Here is a 10,000-nt window from a genome sequence, read left to right on the forward strand (position 1 = left end):
GAAACCTTCGTGTTAATGGCGTCGCGCCATTGAACGATGACGCGTGCCAATATCCTGGTCAATTATTTACTCCGAATAACGAAGGTTTGTGTCATGTTGTTTAGGTTGTAATCGGTGTGTTTTTTGGGTCAACGACGACTCACACTAAGTGATTGCGGACTTGGCCGAACTTGCGGTTGCGGTACACCAGCTGTTGCCCTCCTCCTTTCCTCCACCCGACAAAGGGAAGAGTGGATCGTGTAGCACGCGCCAACAGGTGTTGACACATTAGCACTTCTTCCAACTCTTTGCTCTTTGAGAGGTTGGTGTTTCCATTGTTGTAGTGGTTGTTGTTATCATTGAGGAGCACCGTTCCTGTCCTCAATGGATGTACGCTCGCTGTCGATAATTCCGATGGTAAATACCGCAAAAGGTCTTCTCTTCACGCTTGTTTTCTTGTACGGGCATCCCCAGAGGTCTCGACGAAGAACCAGTTTTCCGCAAAATCGCGTACATGCCTCCATCTCCCGTTGGGGTTACTCTCCCTATCACGCAGACACCACACCAGCTGATGCTTAATGCGAATTTCCCTTCCATAGAAACAGTACCGGCTACTAAGACCAAACTAAACATTGCAGAACATTCACAAAAATGTGAAAAGCTTTCAGGCGTAGTAAGATTGCGCCAGCTTTCCACAATTGCGTCTAGCGAGGCAATGATAATGCAAGACAATGCGAGTTGTAAGCTCATGCTTATCATCACTTCAGTGCGGCGGGTACTGCATGGCGCACGTCAAGCGGGAAAACTAGCTGAAAGTATTAGTAGCAATACCAACGGAGAACGGCTCCACGAATAGTTCTACCAGTGTTGCGTCTATGGCGTAAAGGTAGCACGTGTTTCGCTCTACAAACAAAAGGTGATACTGTGGAATGATGCCGTTAGTTTTGTTTACCCTTTTTCCATTGTTACCCCCCCACTCAGACAGACAGGCAAACTATGTCACTCACCCTGGAGGTGGTTTTCGTAAGTTGAGTCGAATTGTTGGTGGATTGTGAGTGGAGCGGATTATTGGTTATTGAATACGTTGGTTGGACTGGAGTAGCATAAAAAGCATGTAAAAGAAAAGTATTGAATCTGGGTTTAATATTCGTAAATCATAAAAATCTTTCAGAAACATCATAGCCTGCCACGGTTACCAGTACATTTTTAGAAAGTTCGACTGCTCTCGCCATTCCAATGGTAACAGTACCTTTGGCGGGAAGTTTTCGCATTTTGTGCACAGTCAGCATCTCAAGTCTGTTCGCGAACATCGCTGACGTTTTGGGCGTGTATGGCACGTTTTTAGCTTTGCTAAGCCTAAGACAATGAACTGTCACTCAAGTCTTGAGCCACGAGATTACGAGGCAGATAGCAGCCGATAGCTTAACGCATGACCATTCTCGACTGTTGCCATATCTCAGCTCGGTCCTGCTGCTGATTTTTGTGCTATATGCAAATGGAAACCGGCGAACCTCTCGACCACAAGCGAGCAACTGTAACAGCTTGTCTCTCGCACACTGTACCCAGTCGTCTTGTTGTCTTAGGAATTAAGCTTCTCTTGTTTCGGGGAGGGAAACTCGTCTCCGGAGGGAAAACAAGGTGAAGGGACCGATAAGCGCATCATTCCATTAGTCAACAAACGATACTGCCCGATCGTAGCTGCATCTGGCAGCAGACAACGCGGTGACGCAGAGAGGATCACGTGGAAACGTGATCATGACCATGAATCATTCGCTCTCGCACTTTCCGATTTGCCTTCCACTGGTGATTACTGCACCACCCCATACGTTGCCTCGTGGTGTTCGAGTGTCGATGAATGGCATTTTCATGAGTTTTTTTTTTGAAAAATCGATTTTCCTCTTTCCCCGAAACAGTGGGACCCCCACAGGTCCGATTGGAAGCATCCAAGCACTCAGATCAGAGGAGCAGTGGACCGTCACCAACGGCAACGCCGCTTAACCCAATTGAATCAAATTGAGTTAGATAGGGTGACAAATTTATATGGCGAATAATTTGATTATCCCCCGGACACTACCCGAGCCCCCGGCAGACAGCCCGGCCCGGCTGTTCTCCTGCCTGCTCACGCATCAATTCGTTGAAGTGGCAGGAGGACACACGCGCCCTACACCCGCCAAAAGCAACTGGTATAGTGGGATGATCCCCTAAGCCATACTAACTAAGCAAGCCAAGGATGTAAATAGTAAATTTGTTGTTGCAAGGGCGCCGGGAATGGTATGGTCAAATTGGTATACTCCCGCGTGTGTGGATTGTGTGGCCCGGAAGTGAGTTCCGGCAGTGTTGTCTGGGGGTAAACACCTACACCTTCCAACGCATCAGCATCCTCCAGCCCCGTACTGCTCCTAACCAGCAGGAGTCAGTTTGGGCCGGTTCGGTACGGGCCTGAGTACGATGGGGTTTTTGGAAGTTTCCCAAACGATAAGCAAACGCGTCGTGGTTCGAATACCGCGGAGTGCCACCACCGGCCTTCACGTGGTTCCCGTTTACCGCGGGTCGTGTCTGCTGCTGCTGCTGCTTCATTGCTATCAATCAAAGGATGGTTAATGTTGTTTTTAACTCCATTAAAGCACGATGAGCACTGTTTGTGTTGAACAACAACATATCTAGACATTTTTCATCACCACGCTGTGTAGTATGTCGATCAAGCACGAACACATGAAACGTCATCCATCGGGGCAAGTGTCTTGATAGTCCACGTGGAGCTAACTTGTACATAAGGTTCAAGGCAGTTTGCAAGCGTTCAAGAATGCGAACGAGTACAAATTGAAGCTGTTTCGGAAGATACCATCTTGTGCAACAATAAACGTGTGCACTATTTAGACAGATGGTTCGGGCGTCGATTGGGGTTTTTCAAATGTACCGTAGTAGGCCGTCCTCGCCCGCCATGTCCCCAGCGAAGTAAATTTGCGAAATCATTCCTCCCTCTAGCCGACGGTTCTTTATTGCTTTGAGATCCGAGCCATTTCTGAACCGAATCAGCTGATTGGCTTGAAAAAAAACCCTCGTACAACTAAATGGGGTGGGTCACATGTGGCGCGAAAACAACAACAGTGAAATACTATAAATAACAGTGCAAACAACGCGCTGGTCATGTGTTCTCTTGTGTGCGGATAGAACTTCTTGCACAGGACTCCTATCTACCTAATCAATGCCTTTTTGACGATGTGGGCACGACGTTAGTCTAGCATCCAATAAATTTGCAAATTCGAACCATTCGAGGGCTGGTCAGGTACAGTCTGCAGAAACGTGCGTCAGGTTCTGGCGTGCCATTCATAAGCAACGTGATCGTACTTGAAGTCTGATAAGCTCGTGTATCTCAGTATCAGCCGTGTTTACCCTAAAACCTGACGTCTGATGGGATAAGCCGGACACGGCACGGTACGATAAACGGCCGGGATGCTGCAGACTGCAGACTACCCTATATAAGGCATGCGGCGGTAGCAATCGTACCTTTCGAGGTTTGCTTGCAAACCCCGTACGTGCTCTGTCACGGAAGCTTCTTTCCGTACACCCAAGCATAGAGAGAGCGAGAGAATTGTCCAAAGTTTATTGTCTGCGGAGTGTGTGGAGTAGTGGATATCTGCCATAACCAGTAACCGGGACAGCCGACAGAAAACCCAAACGGATCCAACCAACTAACCGTGAATCTAGTGGAAGCAGGTACGTGAACGATAGATAGTGCGTTCTAACGAATCGAAACCATTTGCGACGTCCCCAGTAGCCTAAATGCATGCAAACACATTTTTTGTCTGACGAAACTACGGACCGGTTGTCTCTGTTCGCAAACAGCGCTCTTGTCCACATTGTTGCTGCACGAACAGGCAATGTACACCACACCGTCTGATCATTATTTACGAGGCATTGGCCAGTGTTACCGCACTACCTGCTGTGCAAATGTAGGGATAGCCAATCGTACTGGTGGCTGGCATGGTGCTGGCACGGTGATCGGGAACGCGGGACACTGGCTGACTCATCACTAATGTCATGGACACTCCCGACGGCGCCAGTACGATCGGTGGATCACGATCGCACGAAATCAGCCACTAATTGGTGGCGGTGGTGGTGGTGGTGGTGGTGTCCGAGTGTCATCCAACCGAAAAGCTGCTAATTTTCCTAACGTGCAATCCTCTTCTGCCATCCTCTGCTCCTTTCATCGACCTACGACCATCCTCCACCACCGAGCGCCATTGTGTCCACGTTCGTAATGAGCGAAGGACGGCCATTTTGTGACAGAATGCTTCGCTCGCTCTCGCTCCGAGCCACACGCAGACCACCTATAACGAGAACCTTGAGAAGATCAACAGGAAACAAGGATTTTCACAGCAAAATATTATTGATCGTCAATTTTTGGGGGATTTACCACACCAGGAGGGGGAGGGACTGGAGGAGACTATTACTCATCGCTAGACACCGTCAAGTGATTGCGTATCGGGCGGATCGGTGTGCCATTTACGTCACATTAGCAACGCCAGATCGCCTGGCGGAGGAGATTCCGGTGCGATTAGAAAGTGTACGCTAATTGTGCGACACACACACGGCAGAGGGGCACGATATACGCTGATGATGCTGATGTGTGGTGTCAGTTGATCGCTCTTGTTCATAGCCAACAGACCTTCTGTCTGCAATTGTTACAGCTTGCAGGGTATGCGTTCACGCCTTCGGGCTTTTCCGGCAGGAAGTTCTCATACTTCTGTTTGTCACCTTTCGTCTAGTCTTCGCCTGTAATACTCAAATAAGATCAAGCTACGAACATGAGTTCCGTATCTCTTAGACATACGATAGAATTGCATCCATTTAACCTCTCTGCGTCCAGCTCTATGTACCATTGTTCACTGCGAATGCATCATGTGCAGCCCTGCTTCCCGCCTCGTGTCCTTGACCACGAGACGATCGGCCACACAATGCCAGACGTGTCGATTTTGACATTGCCCAATGGTGCCCCCTTACCGGAACGATTTGTTCGTTTGATGTTCACGAACACGCACAATTCGATCCATACGCAGGTTAATATGTGGGTTTAGGAAGCGATTGTAGTAGCGAATGCCAGTTTCATCAGCTACAAGTCACGCGAAGAAGGTAGCGAGTACTGCTACTGACCTGATGATCTACTGGTGTGGTTCTGATTATGGCGTAGCTCACGTAATACACATACTCGTTTCGGATGCTTCTCTACAGTCAGCATCGTTATATCCCATAATCAACTTCCTGTAGATACTTGCTGAATCTAAAGGTGCTTCTAACAAGAGAGCAGCTTTGAGTTAAGAACTGTCCAAATGAGGTTGAAATAAGCGCGTTTGGTATCGTGGCCGGGTACGGTTAAGATGAAAGAAATTTTCTTTCAGATTCATGTTGCTCTTATCGCGATGCACGCGTTGTTCATATATACGATCCCGCATGGCTTGAGAGTTGCAAAACAATGTTGCTATCGTGGCTAGCCAAGTTTTGCAAATCGCCCAAATGACAGCCAATGAAAGTTTCTTTACTGTGAAAGTTGCTATCATGACCATGCATGATCTCGCCAAATTTGCCAAATTTGCCATGATATCGCCAAATTTGCGACATTACTATTGATTGATCGAGCCCCTATCGATGGTAGTATGACGTCACCATGTTTTTTTGGGTGGAAAACAATCGACGAAGGTTGAATGATTTAAACACTGATTTACATATGATGCTGTTCTGTTCGTGCAGCTACCGATCTCTCCGCTCAGTGTAGGTGAAGATATATCTTCGGCCACATCGCATCGAGCATCGTTCCTTTCTCTCTCTCTCTCTCTCTCTCTCTCTCTCTCTCTCTCTCTCTCGCTCTCTCTATCCATCTCGCTGTTTGTAGTGCTGTGTGATCGTGTTCCGCTTAGCCATTGCCGGTATTTCACTCTCGCTCTCAGCGTGATAGGAAAGGCGATAGGGGAGCTCGCCACGCTGGTGAGATGTCGCAGGATTACCGATCAGTCGTTTCGCGTTGTTCAATCTGCTAGGTATAGCCGCTTCTGCTGATTGTGCTGATTAGCCTTGCCAGCCACGTTGAGTTCCGTTTGCTTGTTACTGGCTACTAGTTACTGGCTGCAGCTTCCTTTTGTGGTTGACCATATTCGTGTATATCGTGAAGATCAGGCAGTACTGTGTGCCGCAAAAGCTCTCTCTCTCTCTCTTTTTGATATTTAATATTAAATGCGGTTGAATTTTGATGTTCCACTTCAACGATCATCACTAAACGAACCGTTAAGGATCGACATCCGTATTGTAGTCAGATCGTGCTGCGTGTATGCTTAGTTTGCCGTGCAATCAATCTCTAACGATTTTATTTCAAAAGAAAATTCCTCCGCTAACCGCTTCTAATCGATACGGTTTTTCACGAAATCAGTTTTATCAGAAACGGTATCGCAACGTTAGCTACACGTGTTAAATATGTGCCTGGATCGTCGCTAAACAGGGTTTGCAGTACGCCACTGTTTAGCTATCGATCGAATTATCGCACACCACATTGGTGTGATCACACAAGAGTTTCTGTGCAGCAAAGACGTGTTCCGCGTCCTCGTCCGTCTCGTCTCGTTGGCTGTTGGTGTTAATGTCGGGTGAATCCTACGCGCCATTATCACCGATATTGCACCAATCTGTTACTAACGCCGTGGAGCGGATAAGCCAGTGTCACCGCATTAGGCATTTGCAGCTAACAGTGTACGGTAGCTGACGAGCAGCAGCAGCAGCAGCAGCAGCAGCAGATCATTTTGCTCGTGTTCCGGAGGTACGTTCAAAATCAAATCGAACTGACAGACAGCTGCACCGGTGTTTTCACACCGGCCGCGAGGTGGTCTAGACCTGACCTGACCTGACGTTGCGTTGTTTTCGTGCCTTCGTAAAATGCACTTCGGAAAACAATCAATAGGTGTGCAAAGTGGGTGCCAGATTGCGTCACGATAAGCAGCCGTGTCGGTCAGGCTGCTGGCAGAGGGTGTTGGGTTTGCGGCGAGCGCACCAACCAACCAACCTCGATCGAAAGATCTCCCACGCCCTTGCCCCATTGCAATTCGGGATGGAATACGTTGTGCATATCTAAAAGCAATCAAAAGCCGCCAACCAAGCGGGCGGGTCTCGTTTGGGTTGAGTTGCCTATCGTTTGGAGAGTGACCTTTCCATGGCCACACACACACACACACACAGACCGGAACTAGCCATCTTTCATTTACTTCTGCACCCATCAGTCAGCCCATCGGAACCGCTGCCTGGAAGATGGTGGAATAATGAAACACTTTCAGATAAGCGCTTTAGCTCGCAGAAACAGACGCTAGTCATTGTCAGTGGCGCAGCCTGTTGTCTCCGCTGTGTACATAAGTGCCAACAGATTATCGATCGCCATGTGCCATCTTGTGTGTTCTCGCCCAAAAAGATGTTTCGCTTCGCTTCTTCGCATCATTATCGGTTTGTTTGAGTATCGATTCAGTGCCAACAGTTCAATGGAATGGTTTTTTCCACTTGTTCATCAACACCGCCTTCTCGAACTACTTGGAATAGTCCGTACGTTGACGATCACTCACCGAAATGCTCTCGCAGCTTCGCTTCGGATAACGGATACACACCGCACCTCAGCACAGATAGCATACTAGCTGCAGAGAATTGACCGATGGTGAACTGTGCACTACGTGATCCTGTCATCACATCCTCTGCGGCATATACCGCACATTCCTCAAGACACCCTTACCTTCGTTCAATCATTCCCGGATTGAAGATCGCTGTGCGGGAGGCGGATGTGTCTCACTCTTTCCCGAATTAAGATGTCCGGACGATTGCCCTCGAGACCCTCGAGAGAGCGCTTTCGTAATCCAAGCTTCTTTCTTGGCGGGGTCCGGGGTTGACCATGGTCCGTACCCAACCCAATCCCAACATCCTGCTTCGGTTGGCTAGATAAATCAGGGTAATTTGATGGTTTAATTAGCAGAACAAATGATGATCTAATCAATGTACGCCCACTGAAGCAGTGGTCCCATTCTGTCTGATTGATAACCAGCAACGTATTCCCGTAGCACGTGTACGACCGTCGTTTTAGCCCAAGATCCACGAAACCACGACAAGACTATCAAACCATCAACTATGGCATATGGACAGTTCAAATCATCTGATTGACCAACCAAGACGTTGGCGTTGCGCACGTTCAGGGACAGCTACACGACAACGGACAGGTTTGCACCAGTTTTCTCCGACTTAAGCGGTGCCTGCTAAGCTCTGCCAAGTCCAGGCATCCTTCAAGCTACCGTCAATGGAAGGTGTGATTGTTTGTTTGTTTTTTTTATTTGGTTTTGCAAATGTTTATTCCATTTCCACCACACGGCGCCACGAAGTAGCGGACCGGTTTTGGAAGCTTCAAATTAATGTGTCTGGCTGCTTGCGTACCCCAAACCACGCAAAAGCTCTACTTTCCACTATAGTGATCGGTTGTTGAAGTGTGCCCATAAATCGGAGTATGACAAGAATTCCATTGACGTAGTAGACATTGCTTGAGCGCGGTATTTGCATAGTTGTAATCATGCTCGTAGTTGAAGTGCGCCGCAATCTGGATAATCAAGTGTATCGTTGATGCGCGGTATACTTTAGAGACGGGCATTGGATTAGCATAATAATGTTTCATTCATTCCATCGTATTTGCTCTACATTTTTCTGCTGCGAGCTTTAACGAAATATGGCCCGTATTCTGGCGAGAAGCGCTCTTCCACTGCAGTTCAGTCGCGTCAGACGATCGACGAATATATTAATATTAAAAAGTCCTGATAATCTATTGTAATTGCATGCGCCAGGGATGAGTAGAACTACTTGTACTACTAATAGATAATGGAATTTCCAGTAAAAAGAGGAAAACGCAGATAAAGAAAGCAATCAAAATCACCCATTAAGATGCCATGCCACTAAACACCTGTAGAGTATAATAATTCTGCTCCATCAGAACAGGGTTCTGGGAGGCACCCTGCAGCTGTTACAATTGAGTCAATTACAGAGAATTCCTATTTTCTCTGGTCCCAATGACGTTAGTTCAATTTGTTAAGTATAGTACATGGGATTTGCTAACACGGCCAATGCAACAGTTGACTACAATTAGACAATTTTCATGTTTATTAAACGGTTGTGCTTATTAAATATGTTTAAAACATGGCTTCCGGATTGCGTTGCAGGTTGCAGCATAAGCGGCACCGTCGGCGATCGCACGCAGTTTAATCATTCCAATGGAAGTGGAAACAAGACAGTACCATACCATGAAACCCTTCCCTTCCCGAGGCGAGCACAGGCTCATTAGGTGGTGCTGAAGGTGGTGAACAGAATTGCATTAATCTATTTAAACCGATGCTCTTAACACTCGCACACCATTACCATCATTAGCCTCCATTAAAATGGTTTCACTAATAGGCCTGTAGTAACGCGTTAGTTGGAAAACGAGGTGCACAGCAAAAATGGTAAGCTAAACGCTGCTTGTCGCCCTACCGAACTGCTGTTATTTTCTTTCTTCTGACTCGTTTTTAACGGAGTTATAATGCTATAATGACAATAACTATCAGCGTGTTCTGAGTTTTGCCTACCATACCCAACGATTTTGTATTGTATTTTTGTGGCTTTGAAACACGAGTGGCTTTACATTTCGGTTCTATGATCCCCTTTGCTTTGTAAATCATTACATGTGATGAAGCAATATGTAAGGGAACAATGTGGGCTCCGGTACATGTTGGAATAAGCTCATGGTTACCGTAAACCCGAAGGAAATAGAATAACCGGATTTAATGTATTTTTAAGCTTCGCCTTGTCATGGCCTTAATCTTGATTTCAATTTCTGCATTCCTTACGTTGATATAGTACACAAAAATCTAACTTTTGCGCTTTCTTTATCATTTCAGTTACTCCTACAACTTATTTAAGCTTAACTGTTAATTCGTAACCTCCCAAAAAAGCCGGTTTCATCGCATCGAGGCGTTAGCTTTTTTCT

At 47.0% G+C, this 10,000-nt stretch overlaps 1 protein-coding gene across 7 annotated transcripts in view; it reads left to right on the forward strand.

The window, feature by feature from the left end:
* Window positions 1-10,000, forward strand: part of LOC125956150 (synaptic vesicle glycoprotein 2C-like) — a 13,066-nt gene that overhangs the window by 382 nt on the left and 2,684 nt on the right. For 3 of the 7 annotated variants that reach the window (XM_049687738.1, XM_049687740.1, XM_049687737.1), the window contains exon 2: window positions 9,912-10,000. This exon is cut by the window's right edge and continues 92 nt beyond it. The gene's annotated coding sequence lies outside the window, so the exon portion shown is untranslated. Of the gene's footprint in view, window positions 1-3,530; window positions 3,697-5,983; window positions 6,782-9,911 lie in introns of those variants that run through there. The other 4 variants (XM_049687735.1, XM_049687736.1, XM_049687734.1 and 1 more) reach the window with 4 other exon arrangements.

Source organism: Anopheles darlingi, chromosome 3 (genome assembly GCF_943734745.1).
Source record: "Anopheles darlingi chromosome 3, idAnoDarlMG_H_01, whole genome shotgun sequence".
NCBI classification, from domain to species: domain Eukaryota; kingdom Metazoa; phylum Arthropoda; class Insecta; order Diptera; family Culicidae; genus Anopheles; species Anopheles darlingi.